A 22867-nucleotide genomic window follows, 5' to 3' on the forward strand; every position below is an offset into this window, starting at 1 on the left:
TGAGTGGATCAGACACAGCAGCGCTGCTGTAGTTTTTAAACACCTCACAGTCACTGTCACTGTTGAACTGAGAATAGTCCACCAACCAAAAATATATCCAGCCAACAGCACCCTGTGGGCAGCATCCTGTGACCAATAATGAAGGTCTAGAAGATGACCAACTCAAACAGCAGCAATAGATGACCGATCATCTCTGACTTTACATCTACAAGATAGACCAACTAGGTAGGAGTATCTAATAGAGTGGACAGTGAGTGGACACAGTATTTAAAAACTCCAGCAGTGCTGCTGTGTCTGATCCTCTAATACCAGCACAACACACACTAACACACCACCACCATGTCAGTGTCACTGCAGTGCTGAGAATGATCCACCACCTAAATAATACCTGCTCTGTGGTGGTCCTGTGGGGGTCCTGACCATTGAAGAACAGGGTGAAAGCAGGCTAAAAAAGTATGTAGAGAAACAGATGGACTACAGTCAGTAATTGTAGAACTTCAAAGTGCTTCAAAGTGGAGCTGATAAAATGGACAGTGAGTTTAGATACAAGGAGGTGGTTTTAATGTTATGGCTGATAAGTATATCTATATATATATATATATATATCCCAGATTAAAAGTGAGAAATACGATTTTTCATGTCACTTCACAAAGGCAAAGTTGTCCCTACAGATGTTAGTTAATCAAGCCCCCTTGATTCCTCCTTCTCCAACCTTAATTATTGCCGGAGAAAGCGGGTCCTCTGCCAGACAGCCGTCACAGTGATGTATTGACATATGCGCCGTACTGTAAACAGTACACACTAGCGACGACACGGAACGTCTTCGGCTAATGGTGTTTGTCAATCCTTTTGTCAATCCCCCCTCCCTCCTTCTTGCATGCCACAGATGGTTTTCTTAGTCGCTCAGACAGGAATCTACTTGCAGAGAAGAAAGGCGCGCTCTCCCCTAGGAGTGAAGTACAAAGGCCGGTCTGTACACAGCAGATGCAAAAGCAAGTCCATCTGCTACCAGCTCGCTGCACCACATGGACCTGGAGAGATTGAAGCTCACCTGGCTCTGTCGGAAGAGACATAAACCGCTGGAAGAGCAGCCAGGGGGCCAGCTGTTTATCAACACGTGAGGTATAGACTCAACCAAAAAAGTGTGTTTTTCACAAGCATCCACATGCAGCCCATGCCAGTCCCTCCCTAGAACACAACCTCAATCAAAACTCAACTTTTTCTTCATGTGATTGGTCTTAATATTCAGTATCACTACTACACCTCAGTCATTGGCATTAACCAGCTTACCCTGATCAGGGTCCCGGTAATTCAGAGTCTATCGCTACAGCACTGGGTGCAATGTAGTAACACAACCCAGATGGGGATCATGCATTCATACACTCACTCACTCACTCGATCACACAAATTTACTCAGATCTAGAAGCATTTTAATTATGCACATTATCCCTACATACTTATTACATTATATCCTATAAAAAAGAAACACATTTGACTATAAATCAAACCCATGAACCATAGCTTTAATATTGTATATTATTAATTCTAAATCTAATGATCACACGCCCCCTCCGAAATTCTCACATCTTTTTAGCCACCGAAAATGCTTTGCTATTCTATGAGTCATCTACACCTCAACCAGCCAGCAGAGGTCGCTTTAAGGAACCAGGTCAACCTACCTTCAAGCACAGTCAACTAAACATGTTGAACATCAGGCCAGGTCAGTAAGCCAGCTGAGATTTAAACTCCAGAGCACGAGAGCTCAGAGGTAGTGGGCTAGCGAGATAGACCACTGTGCTACCCAAAATCCCACATAGGTTTAATATTTAATTGTATTTTTAAATACTGATAAATTTTCAAGCAATTGGGTTAATTATTTAAGTCTTAAGGGCGTATGTCTTGCCATCCAGTGAGTTGTGTTAAAGCAATCGCTTTCAGTGAAAAATCTAAATTGGTGGTAAAATGTGCTATTAAATTGATTAACAAATTCATGACGAAGCTGAAAATCTTTAATTTTATGTCACCTTGTCTTTAAAGACAGTACTAACAAATCCAATAAATTTTAGAAAGAAGACCCCAAATATTAAGGTATTAAAGTATTTAAGGTATAAAAGTATTATACTCTAATTACAATTGTATAATTAAAGTATAATGAAATTAAAGTGTCTTAATAACATATAATAATAATATTTATTATTAATAATAATAATAATAATAATAATAATAATAATAGTATTGCAATTACGACCTCTGGTGGCTGATTGATGGCGCCTGCGCAGAGTCAAGGAATAATGTGATCAGGGTGTGGCTCTCCGTACGCAAGGCTGATCCGCATATGAACTCGCCTTGTGCAGGTGAAAAGTGCACTGCACACGTGTCGGAGGGGGCGTGTGTCAGTTGTGGTGCTCCTCAGTCAGCAGTGGAGGGTTGTATCGGTAGAGGTGATGTGTAACGCAATCAGGGTAATTGGATATGACTAGATTAGAGGAGAAAAATAATAAAGTAATCACAATAACAATTTGAGGGGTGTATTGTTTAAAATGTAACAAAACTGTAGTTGACACCTTTACACCTAAACATCTGTTAATTCTTTACTGTCACAACACACACTTAAACATGCAGAAGACATCAACCAAAAAACGAGCTGCTTTACTCAGAAATGTGTGACATTATTTACATTTACGACATTTAGCAGATGCCTTAATCCAAAGTGACTAACAGTACTGTAACAGCATATTACATTACATTACATTTTCAGCATTTAGCAGACGCTTTTATCCAAAGCGACTTACAGTACTGTGACAGTAAGCAATTGAGGGTTAAGGGCCTTGCTCAAGGGCCCAACAGTGGCAACCTGGCAGTGGTGGGGCTTGAACCAGCGACCTTTGGATTACTAGTCCAGTACCTTAACCACTAGGCTACAACTGCCCTACATATAGCATATAGTCTGAGCAATTGAGGGCCCAACAGAAGAAGCCTAGCAGTGGTGGGGCTTGAACCAGCAACCTTCTGATTACTAGTCCAGTACCTTAACCACTAGGTCACAACTGCCTTATGGATAAGGAAATCCATTATTTCCATTTCTTTCCATTTTATTAATAGGCATTTAATAATTATAAATAAATAGCCATTTTAATAATTCTTTCCATTTATTAATATAAATGTATTTATTAATACATTTTATTATTCTTTCCGTTTTATTAATAGGCAGTATTGGTGCTGCACAAGTCCAGGGTTTAATAATGCATTTATTATTTATTATTTATTATTTAATAATGCGTTTCCTCTGACTTTCCAGTAACCTGACTGTATATGGTTTGGCTACTCTAGACTGCCTGTAGGTGTCGGTAAACAGGTGAGTGTGTGATACCCTGTGATGGGTTGCATTTCTGCCCTGGAGTCTGATATTTCTGGGCTAGGCTCCGAACCCACCACCACACTGACTAGACAGTAAGCTTAGTCAGAGCTGTTTTGGCTTCTAACAAGCAACAAAAACTGTTGTTGCATCAAATGCTGACTTTTCAAACAGAACTTATATGGACGTTATATTAGGATACAAACTCACCCATGTTGTTAAACATTTTGATTGCATGTGCACATGCTGGCAATCCAACACACGGACTAACACACCACTTATAGACAAACACCAAGAACTTTCATGTTCCATGAGATCTACCCAGCACAGGCAAGACAGATTTATTTAGTTCAACATTTAGCTTTCAGCGCCTCATAAGACCACTTTGAACTCTGCTGGTATGATTTAACTGGCTCACAATGGTGCATTATCCGCTCGACTGGACCATATTTCAATAATACGATATCATAACCTGATCCTAGGCCAAAAACTCTAACACCTTTTACGGCTCTCCACCCTCTTGTTCTGGAATAAACAGTGACCAAGGAGTTGCTTCATTAAACGTCTGGAAGTTTCTTTCCAATTAAATCAGCCTCATTTTTTCTACCCATCATTGCCAGTGATGCCTTGCATATGTGTGCAGCTAATTCCTTCCCACTTTCTCTCTTTTACGCTTCATTTTGCATAGCTTTGGACTTCCAAGGTCAACAAGGACGCACAATCCCAGCAGCAGCACTTGTGAAGAAAGCCAGCGGCTGGTGGTGGTGGGGAGGAGAAACCGGTGGCGTGCACGGTGGTCACCCGCCATGTTGCTCCAGCTCTCCTTCTACGCGCAATGACACCATTTCCATAGCAACCCCCCTCTAATGATTTCTTTTCAATTAAACCAGACACAAAACACACTGCCCTGAGACAGTAGGCAGTGTCAAGAGCGCATCTCTATCATTGTCTCACCCACATGGCTGTTGGGGGGTGTCTGGTCCCCCCGACCCAGAGGCAATGCAACTAGCCTGCTTACAGTAGCACTCACGAACCACTCGCTTAAATTATACTAATCACTTGAACCAATCATATCCACCTCGGTGCAAAAATCAACAGGGTGTTAATAATCATGAATTCAGTCTTTAAGCATTTATTGTGAAACGCAGATGAATGAACAAGTCTGCAGCCAGGCTGGGCTCGTGTGCAGCTGTTTGGAAGGTGATGCGTTACAGGCCCGGTGGAGTTGCCACAGGCAGCAAGGCTGTTCTCCCTGGTTAGAGTTACGCACTCGAGTTCATTTCCACTCCGCCGTGCAGCTGATGTCCGAGCCACCAGTATGCACGCTGCACTGGTAAACACTGCCCTATATACATGAACGTACTGGCATGTAGATTTTAGACTTCCATGCATAAACTTGCCCTTATATGCGCATGTACCGGGGACAGGGGTAGCTTAGTGGGTAGGGCTTTGGGTTATCAACTGAAATGTTGAGAGTTCGAATCCCAGCTCTGCCAAGCAGCCACTGTTGGGCCCTTGAGCAAGGCTTTTAACCCTCTCTGCTCCAGGGGTGCCATACAATGGCTGACCCTGCACTCTGACCCCATCTTTCAAACAAGCTGGGATATGTGAAGAAAGAATTTGATGGGACGGGGTAGCTTAGTGGGTAGAGCTTTCAACTGAAATGTTGAGAGTTCGAATCCCAGCTCTGCCAAGCAGTTACTGTTGGGCCCTTGAGCAAGGCTTTTAACCCTTTCTGCTCCAGGGGTGCCATACAATGGCTGACCCTGCACTCTGACCCCATCTTTCAAACAAGCTGGGATATGAACAGAAAGAATTAAGTTGTACTGTACACCTGTATATGTATAAATGACTCTGTATATCAAATTAGTTTTATTATATCCTTGCAACTCTAGCAAACCATATTCAAATCCAGCCTGGGCAAAGTTTGGCATGTTCTTCATATGTATTTGTGAGTTAATTTCAGGTTATTCAGTTTCATTCCCCATCATAAAACATGCTTCTTGTTACTCTTAGGTTATGTTTATACTTGTATTTCAGTTCCCTTGGTCCAGACTAACAAAGATGATACATTGGTATGCTTTTGTCCTGGTTTGCTTAGCGTTCACATTCACAAATTACAGTTAAACCAAAATAAATAAGAAATAAATGAATAAATAAATAAAATAAGTGGCATGAGACACATGTTGAGGAACAGCTTCTTCCCTGGAGCTGTGACCTCCATCACTCCCTTTGTACACCCCTGCCCAAACCCTTAAAAACTCTTTTTTTTGCACCTCATTTTAGCACCTCACTTTTGCCACTTTGCACCTCAATATTATATGCTGCTATAATTGACTGCATGTTTTATGTCTGTGTTGTTTTTCTTGTTGCTGTTGTTTTTCTTTTTTATGTGATTCATTTATGTTGAGAAGTACCACACAGTATTTTGTTGTACCATGTACAAAGTCAAATAAAGTTTCTATTCTATTCTATTCTATTCTATTCTATTCTATTCTATTCTATGTTGCAAGCCAGTTGTCAGAACAAAGCACCATACTGGGCTTGATGCACTTATCGGGGCTGTGTATACCTGCTGGTATTTTTACCAACTGGAAACACAGCAAGAGGTGGTAAAATGATTAAAGGAGTCAAAATAGCTTCAAAAATCCCTCCGCTGCACTGTTTTTAATGCACTCTGTTCTTTTGCAGCTCATCTCGTGACATCATGTCATGTGTTTGGTTCGTTTAGATGCATTTGATTCATATGGTGTTCATTCCTGAATAGAATCACATCAGAGTTCATTTTGAAACAGACAGAGACCTTTCTGCTTAAGTGTTCTCGGTCTGCTTACTTACTCTGCAAAAGGAAGGCACTCACGTTTACTAACAGAGCAATTGCACCAGGGTCCGTTTTAATCCAACCGAAGCTGATGAGTGAAAACACCATCTTAATTGACCTGAGGTGCATGAGCAAGTAAATGGTGCCATGTGAAAGACTTGTCCAAAGACTGTTCCAGACCCCCAGAACCTTAAAATACAGTGATTACTAAAGACGAATAAATGAAAATTAATGCTACACTGTCACACCTTATTTATGTTACACTAATGTAGATATTCATACGTCATCATATGTCTGAAACAAAGCGAGGAAATAAAAAAAGTTAACGACAAACTGATAGAAGCAGAGTCTCTTCATCTTAATGATGAGATCAACGTGGCCTGAAATGGACCATTAAAATACTGTGATGACATAACGGCGCCAAACATGATAACACACTGTACTTAAGCACCACAGTATCCATGGCAACTTGCCTTTGCCTTGCATGGCAGCTTTTTAATGAAATCCCTATTAAGTAGCCTATAATGATAGTGTCCAAATATATTTGCATACATATTTCATGGGTGGTGGGGGTTAGATAGAGCTCAACAATCACAACAGCACAGAGCAAGTGCCTCTGTGCTTAATCTGCAACATTAATCTGGATCATAACAAGCCTGAAGCACGGGCGCACACCCAAATCTCCAGACAGACACAATGCACATCAAAATAAGCCACCGTCCGGGCGGGTAAATAAGCCGCTCTGCGTGGCCGTGCCATTAAAAAGCTAATTAAAGCCCGTGGCCGTAAGTAAGAGGAGGCATCCCGCGGTGCCGGGCCCCACTTCTCTATGCAAGATCCGTACACGGGAGTTCACACATGTGACTTTCATTTGCGATTTGCGGCTCTGGCTGGCCGCCCAACGGGACATCCCAGAGTGAGTGTTTGCTCGCCTCAGTATCAACAGGCCGAGTAAGCAGCTCCAGGGAAGGGCCCCGATTCGGTTCCTATTCAAAATAAACCCCCACACATTCGCAGTGGCTGAAATATAAACAAGGCCGAGCAGCAGTCGCATGGTGTTCTCTCTTCTTTTCTCTCTTTTCCTCTCTCTCCACTGTTTAATGATACCTGCACTACTCAAACAGCTGCAGGGAGAAATTGAAGTATACATTACAGCAGAGAAAATAAAAGAGATAGAAATGAAAGAAGTCAGACAGTTCAAGCTGACCAGCCACTTCAAACAGAAAGCCCTGGCTAATGCGACAGACACTCCAGGTTAAATTGGCTCTTTGGCACCTCGCCTTAAAATGTGGCTTTTCTTCAAAAGCGCATTTTGAATTAGACGACTTGATAAAAATCAAAGACTCGATGGTGTGGGTAAATTTATACAAGCAGGTACACCTCACAGCGGTTTACCTATTATGCAGCGGATTGGAGCGAGATGAAAGCGTGGCGCGTGACAGCCCACTTCCCGTTTCACACACGAGATATTATCATATTGTAAAGGCTGCAATTTGTATTAGATTCGCATCAGGAGGAAGCAAAGGTGACGGAGCTTGACACGCGCACGACTGCTAAACTTATCACATGTAATCACATGAAAGGATCTGCGCTGAAGACAAGCACTCAATATATTCAGTACAATAAAATACACTGTAAACACACATAAATATATATACATGTTTTGTTCCTAAGCTGACAGAGCAAAGAGGCTAAAATAGTAATTACGATTGGGAACGTGAAGGGTGTAGGACTGGCATTAGAGACCCCCAAAACCTTAAAAATATAGTGATTACTAAAGACAAATAAATAATAAATGATGGTTACACTGTCACACCTTGTTTATGTTCTTAATATACAGTGTATCACAAAAGTGAGTACACCCCTCACATTTGTGCAGATATTTAAGTATATCTTTTCATGGGACAACACTGACAAAATGACACTTTGACACAATGAAAAGTAGTCTGTGTGCAGCTTATATAAGAGTGTAAATTTATTCTTCCCTCAAAATAACTCAATATACAGCCATTAATGTCTAAACCACCGGCAACAAAAGTGAGTACACCCCTTAGTGAAAGTTCTTGAAGTGTCAATATTTTGTGTGGCCACCATTATTTCCCAGAACTGCCTTAACTCTCCTGGGCATGGAGTTTACCAGAGCTTCACAGGTTGCCACTGGAATGCTTTTCCACTCCTCCATGACGACATCACGGAGCTGGCGGATATTCGAGACTTTGCGCTCCTCCACCTTCCGCTTGAGGATGCCCCAAAGATGTTCTATTGGGTTTAGGTCTGGAGACATGCTTGGCCAGTCCATCACCTTTACCCTCAGCCTCTTCAATAAAACTCTGGTCGTCTTAGAGGTGTGTTTGGGGTCATTATCATGCTGTAACACTGCCCTGCGACTCAGTTTCCGGAGGGAGGGGATCATGCTCTGCTTCAGTATTTCACAGTACATATTGGAGTTCATGTGTCCCTCAATGAAATGTAACTCCCCAACACCTGCTGCACTCATGCAGCCCCAGACCATGGCATTCCCACCACCATGCTTGACTGTAGGCATGACACACTTATCTTTGTACACCTCACCTGATTGCCGCCACACATGCTTGAGACCATCTGAACCAAACAAATTAATCTTGGTCTCATCAGACCATAGGACATGGTTCCAGTAATCCATGTCCTTTGTTGACATGTCTTCAGCAAACTGTTTGCGGGCTTTCTTGTGTAGAGACTTCAGAAGAGGCTTCCTTCTGGGGTGACAGCCATGCAGACCAATTTGATGTAGTGTGCGGCGTATGGTCTGAGCACTGACAGGCTGACCCCCTACCTTTTCAATCTCTGCAGCAATGCTGACAGCACTCCTGCGCCTATCTTTCAAAGACAGCAGTTGGATGTGACGCTGAGCACGTGCACTCAGCTTCTTTGGACGACCAACGCGAGGTCTGTTCTGAGTGGACCCTGCTCTTTTAAAACGCTGGATGATCTTGGCCACTGTGCTGCAGCTCAGTTTCAGGGTGTTGGCAATCTTCTTGTAGCCATGGCCATCTTCATGTAGCGCAACAATTCGTCTTTTAAGATCCTCAGAGAGTTCTTTGCCATGAGGTGCCATGTTGGACCAGTATGAGAGAGTGTGAGAGCTGTACTACTAAATTGAACACACCTGCTCCCTATGCACACCTGAGACCTAGTAACACTAACAAATCACATGACATTTTGGAGGGAAAATGACAAGCAGTGCTCAATTTGGACATTTAGGGGTGTAGTCTCTTAGGGGTGTACTCACTTTTGTTGCCGGTGGTTTAGACATTAATGGCTGTATATTGAGTTATTTTGAGGGAAGAATAAATTTATGCTGTTATATAAGCTGCACACAGACTACTTTTCATTGTGTCAAAGTGTCATTTTGTCAGTGTTGTCCCATGAAAAGATATACTTAAATATCTGCAGAAATGTGAGGGGTGTACTCACTTTTGTGATACACTGTATGTATGTATATATATATATATATACAGTGTATCACAAAAGTGAGTACACCCCTCACATTTCTGCAAATATTTCATTATATCTTTTCATGGGACAACACTATAGACATGAAACTTGGATATAACTTAGAGTAGTCAGTGTACAACTTGTATAGCAGTGTAGATTTACTGTCTTCTGAAAATAACTCAACACACAGCCATTAATGTCTAAATAGCTGGCAACATAAGTGAGTACACCCCACAGTGAACATGTCCAAATTGTGCCCAAATGTGTCGTTGTCCCTCCCTGGTGTCATGTGTCAAGGTCCCAGGTGTAAATGGGGAGCAGGGCTGTTAAATTTGGTGTTTTGGGTACAATTCTCTCATACTGGCCACTGGATATTCAACATGGCACCTCATGGCAAAGAACTCTCTGAGGATGTGAGAAATAGAATTGTTGCTCTCCACAAAGATGGCCTGGGCTATAAGAAGATTGCTAACACCCTGAAACTGAGCTACAGCATGGTGGCCAAGGTCATACAGCGGTTTTCCAGGACAGGTTCCACTCGGAACAGGCTTCACCAGGGTCGACCAAAGAAGTTGAGTCCACGTGTTCGGCGTCATATCCAGAGGTTGGCTTTAAAAAATAGACACATGAGTGCTGCCAGCATTGCTGCAGAGGTTGAAGACATGGGAGGTCAGCCTGTCAGTGCTCAGACCATACGCCGCACACTGCATCAACTCGGTCTGCATGGTCGTCATCCCAGAAGGAAGCTGACGCACAAGAAAGCCCGCAAACAGTTTGCTGAAGACAAGCAGTCCAAGAACATGGATTACTGGAATGCCCTGTGGTCTGACGAGACCAAGATAAACTTGTTTGGCTCAGATGGTGTCCAGCATGTGTGGCGGCGCCCTGGTGAGAAGTACCAAGACAACTGTATCTTGCCTACAGTCAAGCATGGCGGTGGTAGCATCATGGTCTTGGGCTGCATGAGTGTTGCTTGCACTGGGGAGCTGCAGTTCATTGAGGGAAACATGAATTCCAACATGTACTGTGACATTCTGAAACAGAGCATGATCCCCTCCCTTCGAAAACTGGGCCTCATGGCAGTTTTCCAACAGGATAACGACCCCAAACACAACCTCCAAGATGACAACTGCCTTGCTGAGGAAGCTGAAGGTAAAGGTGATGGACTAAACCCAATTGAGCACCTGTGGCACATCCTCAAGTGGAAGGTGGAGGAGTTCAAGGTGTCTAACATCCACCAGCTCCGTGATGTCATCATGGAGGAATGGAAGAGGATTCCAGTAGCAACCTGTGCAGCTCTGGTGAATTCCATGCCCAGGAGGGTTAAGGCAGTGCTGGATAATAATGGTGGTCACACAAAATATTGACACTTTGGGCACAATTTGGACATGTTCACTGTGGGGTGTACTCACTTATGTTGCCAGCCATTTAGACATGAATGGCTGTGTGTTGAGTTATTTTCAGAAGACAGTAAATCTACACTGCTATACAAGTTGTACACTGACTACTTTAAGTTATATCCAAGTTTTATTTCTATAGTGTTGTCCCATGAAAAGATATAATAAAATATTTGCAGAAATGTGAGGGGTGTACTTACTTTTGTGATACACTGTATATATATATATATACAGGGTATCACAAAAGTGAGTACACCCCTCACATTTTGTGAGGGGTGTACTCACTTTTGTTGCTGGTGGTTTAGACATTAATGGCTGTATATTGAGTTATTTTGAGGGAAGAATAAATTTACACTGTTATATAAGCTGCACACAGACTACTTTTCATTGTGTCAAAGTGTCATTTTGTCAGTGTTGTCCCATGAAAAGATATACTTAAATATCTGCAGAAATGTGAGGGGTGTACTCACTTTTGTGATACACTGTACATAAATATATAACCACCTTGTTTCTACACTCACTGTCCATTTTATCAGCTCACCTTACCATATAGAAGCACTTCTGTAGTTCTACAATTACTGACTGTAGTCCATCTGTTTCTCTACATACTTTTTTTAGCCTGCTTTCACCCTGTTCTTCAATGATCAGGACCCCCACAGGACCACCACAGAGCAGGTATTATTTAGGTGGTGGATGATTCTCTAGTGTGTGTTGTGCTGGTATGAGTGGATCAGACACAGCAATGCTGCTGGAGTTTTTAAATACCGTGTCCACTCACTGTCCACTCTATTAGACACTCCTACCTAGTTGGTCCACCTTGTAAATGTAAAATCAGAGACGATCGCTCATCTATTGCTACTGTTTGAGTTGGTCATCTTTGAGATCTTTATCAGTGGTCACAGGACGCTGCCCACGGGGCTGTGTTGGATGGATATTTTTGGTTGGTGGACTATGTTTTGTTCCTGAGCTGACAAAAAGAAGCTAAAACAGTAACAAGGGCTGGGGAACCTTTAATGAAGACAACCTGAATTGTTCCAAGGTGTAAGCTGAGGTGCAGGTGAAGTAAGGTGAAATGCCCCAGAGCCCCAAAACCTTAAAGATCTAGTGATTACTAAAGATAAATAAATAAAAAAACGAATGTTACACTCTCACACCTTATTTATGTTACACTAATATAGATACTCATATATCTATTACATATAATGAAACAAAAACAGGGGGAAAAATATTAATGACAAACTGATAGAAGCAGAATCTCTTCATCTTAATGATGAGATAAACATGGCCTGAAATGGACCATTAAAATACTGTGATGACATAACAACTGATAAACTTGTATACTATAACATATAACAAGCACTCAATATATTCAGTACAATAATAATAAAGTACAGTAGTATATATACATGTTTTGTTCCTGAGCTGACAGAACAAAAGAGGCTAAAACAGTAATGAGGATTGGGGAGCGAGGTGAAATGAAGTGATATACTCGATATAGTCAGTTGGAACTGTTTCCCATAAATTAAGTGTAAATTCTACACAATGAGAGAAACAGACAGATGGATCTATTCAGGAAATTCTCACATTACATCAGGACTGGAAGCTAGCGTGAACCTCGTCCGTTCAGCGGTTTAAGCCTATCGAAACGGACACAAATTAAACTGAAAAAGAAAGAAAATGAATTTAGGAAAACAGCATCCCTCCTAAGAATAATAAACTCATTAAATGGAAATTTTAAACGTAACCATTCGCCGTGCCGGTGCTAATTCAAACCTAATTGTTACTAGCCACTAATTCGTGGAGGCCGGGTTAGGAATTACATCTGGAGGTAATTCTCTACATGGAACCGAGCCCAGTGGAGGCAACTCAATGAGAGAAAGTGTGTGTGTGTGTGGGTGGTGGTTGGGAGGTGGGGGGTGTTGGGGGGGTTCCGGTTTCTGAAAACTGCTGAATGTTTTTACAGTGCTGTCATTGGAGAGGTTTTAGAGCAGACATAGGCACTGGAGAAATAGACATTTGGGACAAAAGACAGACAGGAACAAACTGACTAGTGAATAAAATCATTTTAGGCTGGAAAAAAAGCTCCAGAATGGAGAAAATTTCCTTCAGATGATCCCTTTATGTCTACCTAAAACGTCCTGCATTGCAAATAACACGTTTACTTTAACAGTAGGCGAGTGGATGTAAAAAGTAGAGGTCGCCATGGCAAATCAAAAGTACCTTGATTACTTAAGTTCTTCTGCTGTGCTATATTAATGTGCTGTTCACAATGTACTGAAAAAAAGAAGGAACTGTGAGTAAATAATGTTAAATTACACTAGTAGTGTTAACACATAATCAGTTACTACTTAGAACATGTAGATATGTTTAGGGCATGATTGCCAGTACCCATATTCCAATATACCAAGAATACTGATACAATAGAATGTTACTGGATGTGTACGTGATGTACATGATAAGAAGTGTGCCAATTGCATTGCATGACGTCCAAAACCCAGTTTTAGTTGATGTAGACCAGTTCCTATGTTCTAGCTGAGAAATCTCTATTAACAGTGGAATCTTCCACAGTCCTACAATGTCACAGATATGAGTATAAAGGGTGATTATTTGCTTTTATTTGCATTCACCAAATATTTATGCGAGACTGTTGGTGCGGTCCTTCTCTGCAGACTAGATTAAAACGTTTTTTTTTCTACTCACAATCCAGTGTGATGTATTTCATTAAGGGTTTGTCTAGAGAAAATTATTTAACACCAAAGAAACAATGACAAGAAACCAGATAAATGCATCATACTGATGTGGCTTTGTTTATTTTTCTACAGGTCTGTTTCTAACCTTTTTGAACCTAAACCTTTTAAACCTGACCTTAACTGTTAACTATACAGATTCTGCAGTTCTGAAGTGTTTAAGCTGGGACAGTCCAACCCACCTAAATTAAAATAAAACCATTAATAATGAATACAGAATCATGGCAACCTATAAAAGTACAGTATCTCAGACTTGATTCATTTACACTAGATACTTTATTTTATAGTTTATATGTACTTTATTTTATACTTTATTTATTTACACTTTATTTTATACTTTATAGCTGTACTTTATTTTATACTTGATTTATTTATACTTTATTTTATTCATTATAGCTGTACTTTATTTTATACTCGATTCATTTGTACTTTATTTTATGGTTTATTTATTTATACTTTATTTTATACTTTATAGCTATACTTTATTTCATACTTGATTTATTTATACTTTATTGTATACATTATAGCTGTACTTTATTTTATACTTGGTTTATTTATACTTCATTTTATGCTTTATTTATTTATACTTTATTTTATACTTTATATCTGTACTTTATTTTATGATTTATTTATTTATACTTTATTTTATACTTTATATCTGTATTTTAATTTATACTTGATTTGTTTATACTTTATTTTATACTTTATAGCTATACTTTATTTTATTATTTATTTGTTTATACTTTATTTTATACATTTTAACTGTACTTTATTTTATGCTTTATTTACTTATGCTTTATTTTACACTTTATAGCTATACTTTATTTATACCTGATTTATTTATACTTTATTTTATACCTTACATGTGTACTTTATTTTATACTTTATAGCTATACTTTATTTTATACTTGATTTATTTATACTTTATAGCTGTACTTTATTTTATACTTGATTTATTTATACTTTATAGCTGTATTTTATTTTACGCTTTATTTTAAACGCTACTATAAACAACACAGACATCTGAAAAAGGCAGAACTGCACATGCTCTATAATCTCCTTAAAGAAACCAGCAGAAATGTCTCGGCCATCATGACAATATGAGCTTGGATAACATACATGCCACTTGTACACCTCTATGACAGTTAAAGCTAAAGTGTAACAAAAAGTTTGGGCTCCAATTGGTGTGTAAAAAGTGGCCTTAAAAATTGCCACAAAAAAAGACATTTACATTTGATACAGGGCTGTGCGCCCCCCTCCCCGCCACCTTCAGCTCCTCTTGAGGTGAACAGAAAATGTGTTTTCCAAATGAAAATAAATGGAGGTTGGCTGGTTTGAGGCAGTTAAACTCAGGAATATGAGATCAAATAAAGGCTCCCGTGGAGTCTGAAAGGAGAAATGAAATCACTTCTGAGGGGAGATGTACCAGGTAATGAAATCACTCCTTTATATCTTCTTAAACGCCGCATGTTCCTCAGGAGTGGTTAAGCTTCCGCACCGTGGTCAAAGACAGTATGCAAGTGGCAATTTTTACTTCCCAAAGATTCCCCGACTGATACCCTTCCTCAGTCTTGCGCTCTGCAATTTGGCCAAAACTACGAACTCTTTCACTGTCGGGTTTGAGGCAAACTTTGTGTGAGAATTGCTTTAATGACGTTCTGACTCTATCAGAAAGGAAAAAGTCCATATTCAGGTACAGATGACTGTAATAACGTTGCAGTTGGTTTAAAAGCAGTGGCGATGGTTATATATAAAATAGACTTTAGTATAGTCAATAGTTCAAAATCAATAGTTTTGATTCGAGACCACAGATGGCACAGTTCATAAACAATAAGTAAAAAACTAAAGTAACTAAAATCTATGCCTTACAGCGCATGTACCTCGTTTCTCCCTCACCTATTTTAGCCCATTTATTCCCCTACTCATAACCAGACTGACAGTTAAATTGTGATGCATTACCAAAAACATGTAATTGATTTGTCTTTGAAAAGATCGCCACAATCAAATTCATCCCACATTTAGCCACTGTAGTCTGCTTTATTGAAAGGCATTAGCAAACGAAGGAATGCATTATAAATGATAATACAGCAGTTATTATAGTTCCAATAAAAAGGGTTTAGAGAGTGAAATGAACCACTTAGCGGTTTGCTGCCACACTACTTTAAAAGCGGAACATGTTCTATAAATTAAGTAAAAACATGAATAAATGGACAAATATTTTCTAACACAAATGGCTTTTTATTCATACCTAGCAGATATAGTAAGAGGCTATGCTACAAAAGGAAAATAGAAAAAAAGTGTAGGAAATAGTGTAAACTGAAATAACACAGATTTAATTCAAACCAGTCAATGAAAAGCTATATGTAGAAATAGAAGACATTACAGTCTTTGGTGCACATTAAATCCTATAACAAGCATTAAAGCATACATATAATGCAGCTCTAAGCATAGTTAACTGTATTTATAGTCAGTACTTTAGTCAATACACTTTAAAAATAGCTTAACAAGCGCCCAGGTGGCACAGCGGGAAATTCGCTAGAAACTCGGTCGACTGGGTGCCATCTAGCGGGCATAATTGGCAGTGCTTGCAGGGAGGGATGACCAGAATATGTGGGCTGGGTCTTCAAACACTGTGTAAGGACCCTGGTTGGTGGTGCATTGGTGGAAAAGACACCGCAGTGCTGATGGAGTTTTTAAACACCTCACTGTCACTGCTGGACTGAGAATAGTCCACCAACCAAAAAATATATCCAGCCAACAGCGCCCCATGGGCAGCATCCTGTGACCACTGATGAAGGTCTAAAAGATGACCAACTCAAACAGCAGCAATAGAAGAGTGATCGTCTCTGACTTTACATCTACAAGGTGGACCAACTAGGTAGGAGTGTCTAATAGAGTGGACAGTGAGTGGGCGCTGCTGTGTCTAATCCACTCATACCAGCACAACACACACTAACATACCATCATCATGTCAGTGTCACTTCAGTGCTGAGAATGATCCACCACTAAATAATACCTGCTCTGTAGTGGTCCTGTGGGGTAAAATTGACAGTGAGTGCAGAAACAAGGAGGTGTTTAATGTTATGGCTGATCAGTAAATATATATATATACCTCGTGGGAGGTAAGTTGGTGACATGGTGGTGGAGTAGATACTGTTGGTGACTTACCGCTTATGTGACACAGGCTTGATAGCATCAATTTCTATTGTTGTTCCACATTCTGTCTGTCTGTCTATCTAAAAAAGAATTGGTGTGTGTGTATAAATGACAGAGAGATATACTCAGCTATAAAACAATAATAATGATAATAAAAAAAGGGAGGGGGTTATAACTGTAATGCAATTATTCTGCATATTTTAATGCAAGTGAACATATCAGAACCAATAAAAATTGCAAAAGTCATGACACATTTAAAATGCCATATGTACATTTGTGTGTTTTTTATAGACATGATAGACATGTTCATTTTCATATAAAGCAGCAGGGGAAAAAAGGATTTGACTAAGCGTCTGTGTAAACCTTTGCATTCAATCCATAGCTACACTAAGTTCTGGCAATACTCAAGACAATGACTGTTTGTGGCCTGCGCTGAAGGTTGCTGGGAAAACAGCAGGAATTATTCTGACAGTTTAAAAGTACCCAACAGCTGCTGCCAGGCCATCTAAAGGCACATACACTATCCACCTCCCCAAACAAACAGAAGACTCGACTTCAAATACATAGCTGGACTATTAGGTAATCCCTCTTTTGTTTGGATTCACTGAGCCTTGATGGTCTGCCTCCATCTTCCCCACAGCTCCTGAAGCACCGAGGCCTTAAACCAACCCAGTGAAATTTTTAATACCAGCATACAAACAGGAGCTGAGTAAATAAGCATGAGAATAAAAGAAATCTGAATGTCAGAAGTGAGGTGAATGCATTCTGACCTCTCTGTGTTTTGTTTTTGATTGTTACGGGACATGATTAAAGGAAGAGGAGAACAGTAGGAAACTTGAGGGGATATTTTTGGTTTCTATGAACCAGACAAATCTGGGCTTCTACATATGACATTTAATACTCTTCCAGTAGAATAGTGTGGCTACTGCACTGCTGTTTAAAGTCAATATGGCCAAACTATTACACCTATTGTATCACTTAATAGAGAATCATATTAAGAGTTATTAATGCATAGTATAGAAGTAATAATGCAACTGTGCACAACAATAAAAACATGCAACAGACATGTTTGCAGATTGAATATTTATTTTCTTTCCCTGGCTGTTCCTGTATATATTAGGTGTCGCCAGAGCAGATCTGTTCTGCATACCAGCCACTTTTTATCCAGGCTTGGGACAGGCAGTAAAAGTGCACTGACAGAGCCACCTCTTAATGGCTAGTTTGTTTTGACCACTTTTGAACACTAACCAATCATGTCCGATTGGCAGACGCCCAACAGGTCAATATCACTACTGAGAATTAAACCTCTGATCTCAGCAGTAGTGGGCTGGCGAATTTAACCGCTGCGCCACCTGAGCACAGTGATCAGTCATGACTAGTGGCCTTCAAATATGTAACATAAGCTACTTTAGGTACTTTTTTTCTACTTTTTCCCCACTTTAATAATGGCATATCTCCACCCACTAGCTAAGTCCACCCATCACCTGATGGCTATCAGCCTTGTAGGGTGAGAGCTAATATGTGTTTCCTTCAATACACTAGAAGTTAGCCACTTCAGAGGTGTTGAAAAGAGTATTTGCACACCTCTGATCTTCACACTAAATGGGTTCAGAGACAAAAAAAAACAAAAAAAAAACTTGACTGGTCATACCAGCCTTATCAGCAGCTGCAAACAAACACTGCCCAGGCCCTGAGACATCAAAAACTCCCCACAGCAGCACACTGCCACCAACAGGTTTGACTGTCACAATGATTATTATTATTTTTAATATTAATATATGTTGTTGAAATGTTGTGGCAGCTTTAGACTTGTAAGCCAGCAAGGTGTGTTCCTGGGCAAATTTAGGACAAGCGTTATGGTCTAATGTGCCTTTAGCTTCCTTCACTTTGCTGAAAAGGTTCTATTTAAGCAACGGTTAAATTAAACAGGGATGGCAGTAATTAAAACCTGGGAGTGCGTAGTCTAATTACACAGAAATTCTTAATTAAAAGCAGTTAATTGGTTGATTAAGAAACTAATTGGTAATTGCTTTTTACATAGGGTCAGTTGATGCTGGATAACTGTTTTCCTTCAAGAAATACAATTATAATTTATCAGGTGTATTTTGTGTTTACTCAGGGTGTATTTGTGTCATGTTTAATTGTGTCATATTAAATTTTGTTTGAGAATTAAAAATAAATTAGTAAAAAATAATAAAAATAAATAAATAAAAAAAGAGGGACGAAATAAGCAGCGGGCATTCAGACACAGCCATTCAGCTTCCCTCTGAACAGCGATTGCAGCACAGCTAGAAAGTGGGTGTTGAACAACAACAGTGTTAACACATTCATTTTCCTTAAAATCCACTCTCCATGAACTTAAATTAAATGGCCACCTATTTAAAAAAAATAAATCTATTGACATGTCATTTAATACAGGGTGGTTGTAGCCTAGCGGTTAAGGTACTGAACTAGTAATCGAAAGGTCGCCAATTCAAGCCCCACTTCTGCCAGGTTGCCACTGTTGGGCCCTTGAGCAAGACCCCTAACCCTCTCTTGCTTAGACAGTATACTGTCTCAGTACTGTAAGTCGCTTTGGATAAAAGCATCGGCTAAATGCCAAAAATGTAAATGTCATTAAAACTAATGTTAACTTAAGCAACTGTAATTCAACTCCTCATGCTGTAACTAAACCACAAATGTCAGGCACATGGACATTTCTCAGTAAAGCACAATAAATGTATTTTTCATTTTTACGGAGTACATGCACTGCTGTTAAACAGTTACAATACTGACAAAACACTTTTTAATAAGAAAAAGAAAAAAAAGAAGAAGAAGAATGACTTTATTTGTAATATATACATATACAGTACAATAAAATTTGTTTTCCACATATCCCAGTTGGTTTGGAAGCTGGGATCAGAGCACAGGGGCAGCAGACATGGTTAAGGTCCTTGCTCAAGGGTCCAACAGTGGATGCAGAGCAGAGGCTTGATAGCCCAAAGCTCTACCCACCATGTGGCCACTGTCCTTTTTGGTTTAATACTTATAAAGTTTTGTATTTTTGGAAACAAAGATTTTACAGGAGCTTCAATAAAGTAGAAATTAAGAATTCCGTTTAGTGGTACAAACACACTCTTATAAAACTGACATTTTACTCTTAATGATTTCACATTTTAACTACATCTTCTGTTGTTTTACCCTGAGGTTAAAGACTGCACGTCGAGACTGCTGTGCCAACAATGCTGCTCCTGCTAGATGTGACGGACACCTGGCTTGTTTGCACCAAAAATTCACCAAGAACTCACTACAGACTTTATCACGGACAAATAATGAAGAACTCCAATTATTTTTTACTAGTTAATTTAATTTTGTGTTTGTTTGATTTTTATTAATTATCCTTCAGGCCACCCAAGGAGGATGGGTCCCTGCTGAGTCTGGTTCCTCCCAAGGTTTCTTCCTTTATTTTTAAGGGAGTTTTTCCTTGCCACTGTTGCCCTCGGCTTGCTCAACAGGGGTTTTTGGTCTGTTGGTCCTGGAGTCTGTAAAGTTGCTTTAGGACAATGTTCATTGTAAAAAGCGCTATACAAATAAATTTGACTTACTTGACTTATTGGTTTTACTGTTTAGTGCATAGTATCATTTGGTTAAAAAACAACAAAGAAAAAGAAAAATAAGTAAGTATGATATACACATGTCCTCATACCTCTTAAAATGATTGGATATGCTTCATTAAAAGGTGATTTTTTAAAAGTCTGTGGTAGTTCCAGTTTACCAGACATACTCACATACAAAATTATCAATGCACGGCCCTTACAATGGGGAGCTGAACTTTTCACACCTTTCAAAGCCAGAAAATTGGCCGCTTTTGGGCTTTGTGCAGCTGCTGCTTTCCACTAATGCAAGGCAGTGTCATATGAAAAATATTCTCCCCGCAGCCCCCCCCCCCCCCCAAAAAAAACCCACAGAGCTGGTCATTAATGAAATACAGGCTGCACAGTAAGGTCATGCAAAGTCTACATTCCAGCAGCTGCTTTTCCTAAAGACAAATCGGCTCTTAAAGAATCGTGCAACATGAACACAAATCAGATTCCAGTTTCAAGGACAAAGAAAAATAAACAAATAGAGCAGGCGAGCAGTGGCCTCTCACATTTTCTCCGGCGCTTTGCAAACAACCGTCAACTGCTACTCAGAAACGGTGCGGGTTCACAATGAGAGCAGACTAAACAATCAGATCTGCGCCAAGGCAAACGCAACTCTGCACACAGTCACATTGCAGGATGTCTCAGCCTAATTGCCAACTATCAAATCTCACAATGGAGATTTGTCCGTTTGGCCGAGACTTTGTCAGTCCACCCAGAAAAAATAATGTGGTTTAAAAAAAAAGTGACAGCTACGTTCAGAATGAGAAGAAAATCGTTCTGAAGGAATCTGTGTTTCCAGTCTAGCTTTGGCAGAAAGGCTTTTATTTATTTGTTGATGTCTTTCTTACTTTCTTTCTCTGCCCCTTGTCAGTCTAACAGAAAGAAAAACAAAGACAAACTCATAGACCAGCATTTAGTAATCACTGGGCATTAACCTAATGGACCCGGAGAAATTAAGTCAAATTGTTTAGCATCATATATCATGGCTTAAAAGCAAACAGCTAAATTACTGCACAATTAATCAATTATTAATGATAAACACAATGCTTGCCTTTCAAAGTTTATTGAACATGACTGATAGTGGGAGGCACTGTGACGCAGCATGTACTGTTAATGCCACAATGCTCCAGTGGCCCTCAAACCCAAAAGTATAACCCAGTTATAAAAATGTAGCTACAATTATGAAAATAAAATAAAAGTCAACAGTGAAGCGCAACAGGACCAACATTCCAGACAAAGAAGTTTTAGTGTAGTATAAAACAATTCAACAAAAAGGATTTAGCCTGGGTATCTAAATCAGGGGTGTCAAACTCACATCAGCATTTTGGCTGCCCTTAAAGAGCCATTTGTAACTGTATGATTGTATAAATGTAACCACTCCTTAATATATTGTTAAATAACCCGAGACACCATATCACACACCATGCTCATCCATTAATCATGTTCTTAAAATAACAACAAACACAACAAAATGCACACAAGCAGCGCCCAGGTGGCGCGGCGGGATATTCCGCTAGCACACCAGCGCCGAGATCCTGAACTCCTAACTCATGAATGCGGATCACGACCCGCCGGCGACCCCTAAAGGGAGCAGCCGAGGAAATAGGATAGGTGCCATCCAGAAACAATGGCCACAAAGAAGTAATTTACTGAACAGTGCACAACTTACAGAGTTCCTTATGCAGCCACACTTTAAGCAGTTTAGAATAGCTACTTTAATTTTAGCATGTTTTGGAAAACCAGACATGAAATGAGCATACCAAACTCCCTAAAACAACTGAGCAAGTAACTGGGAGGGACAGATGTTGATATGGTGGGAGAGGGACAGGCCCTAACACAGATATTAAGCACGGCTAATCGCTACGTCACTACTGTCCTGTTTTTCTGAATCGAACTTTTGAGCTCCCTGATCCAAAACTTCAAACAACCAAAATACCAGCACATTTATATAACAGAACAGAACCGCTGGGAATTTATTGGGAGAATAACACACACACACAAACACACACACACTCACACACAAACAGGCACACAAAAGGTAGCAGGCCTCAACAGCAGATGGTAAAATTAACATTTCAACAGTTCATCCCTTTCATGTGGGTCTCGGCAGAACTGATTTTTATTCTTAAAAAAAAGTGAGGGATCGAGTTTGGAAAGAAGCAGGGCTTGAGAAAGCATCTGGAAAACAGAAAGAAGAATATTGGCTTATTGCTCCTGATGGTTCGTCTTCATGAAAAATTAAATAGGTCTATTTTGCAGGTTTGGCTCTCTTGAGTGCCCTAAGCCATGTTATG

The 22867-nt window shown here is 40.0% G+C and overlaps 1 protein-coding gene and 1 non-coding gene across 2 annotated transcripts in view; both read right to left on the minus strand.

Moving 5' to 3' along the window:
• Positions 1–22867, minus strand: part of foxp2 (forkhead box P2) — a 163193-nt gene that overhangs the window by 115587 nt on the left and 24739 nt on the right. The gene's annotated exons all lie outside the window — the stretch shown is intronic.
• On the minus strand, positions 2856–2929 carry trnat-agu (transfer RNA threonine (anticodon AGU)). The gene has a single exon. It is a non-coding gene; the product is annotated as a tRNA-Thr (tRNA).

This window comes from Trichomycterus rosablanca, chromosome 1 (assembly GCF_030014385.1).
Source record: "Trichomycterus rosablanca isolate fTriRos1 chromosome 1, fTriRos1.hap1, whole genome shotgun sequence".
NCBI classification, from domain to species: Eukaryota; Metazoa; Chordata; class Actinopteri; order Siluriformes; family Trichomycteridae; genus Trichomycterus; species Trichomycterus rosablanca.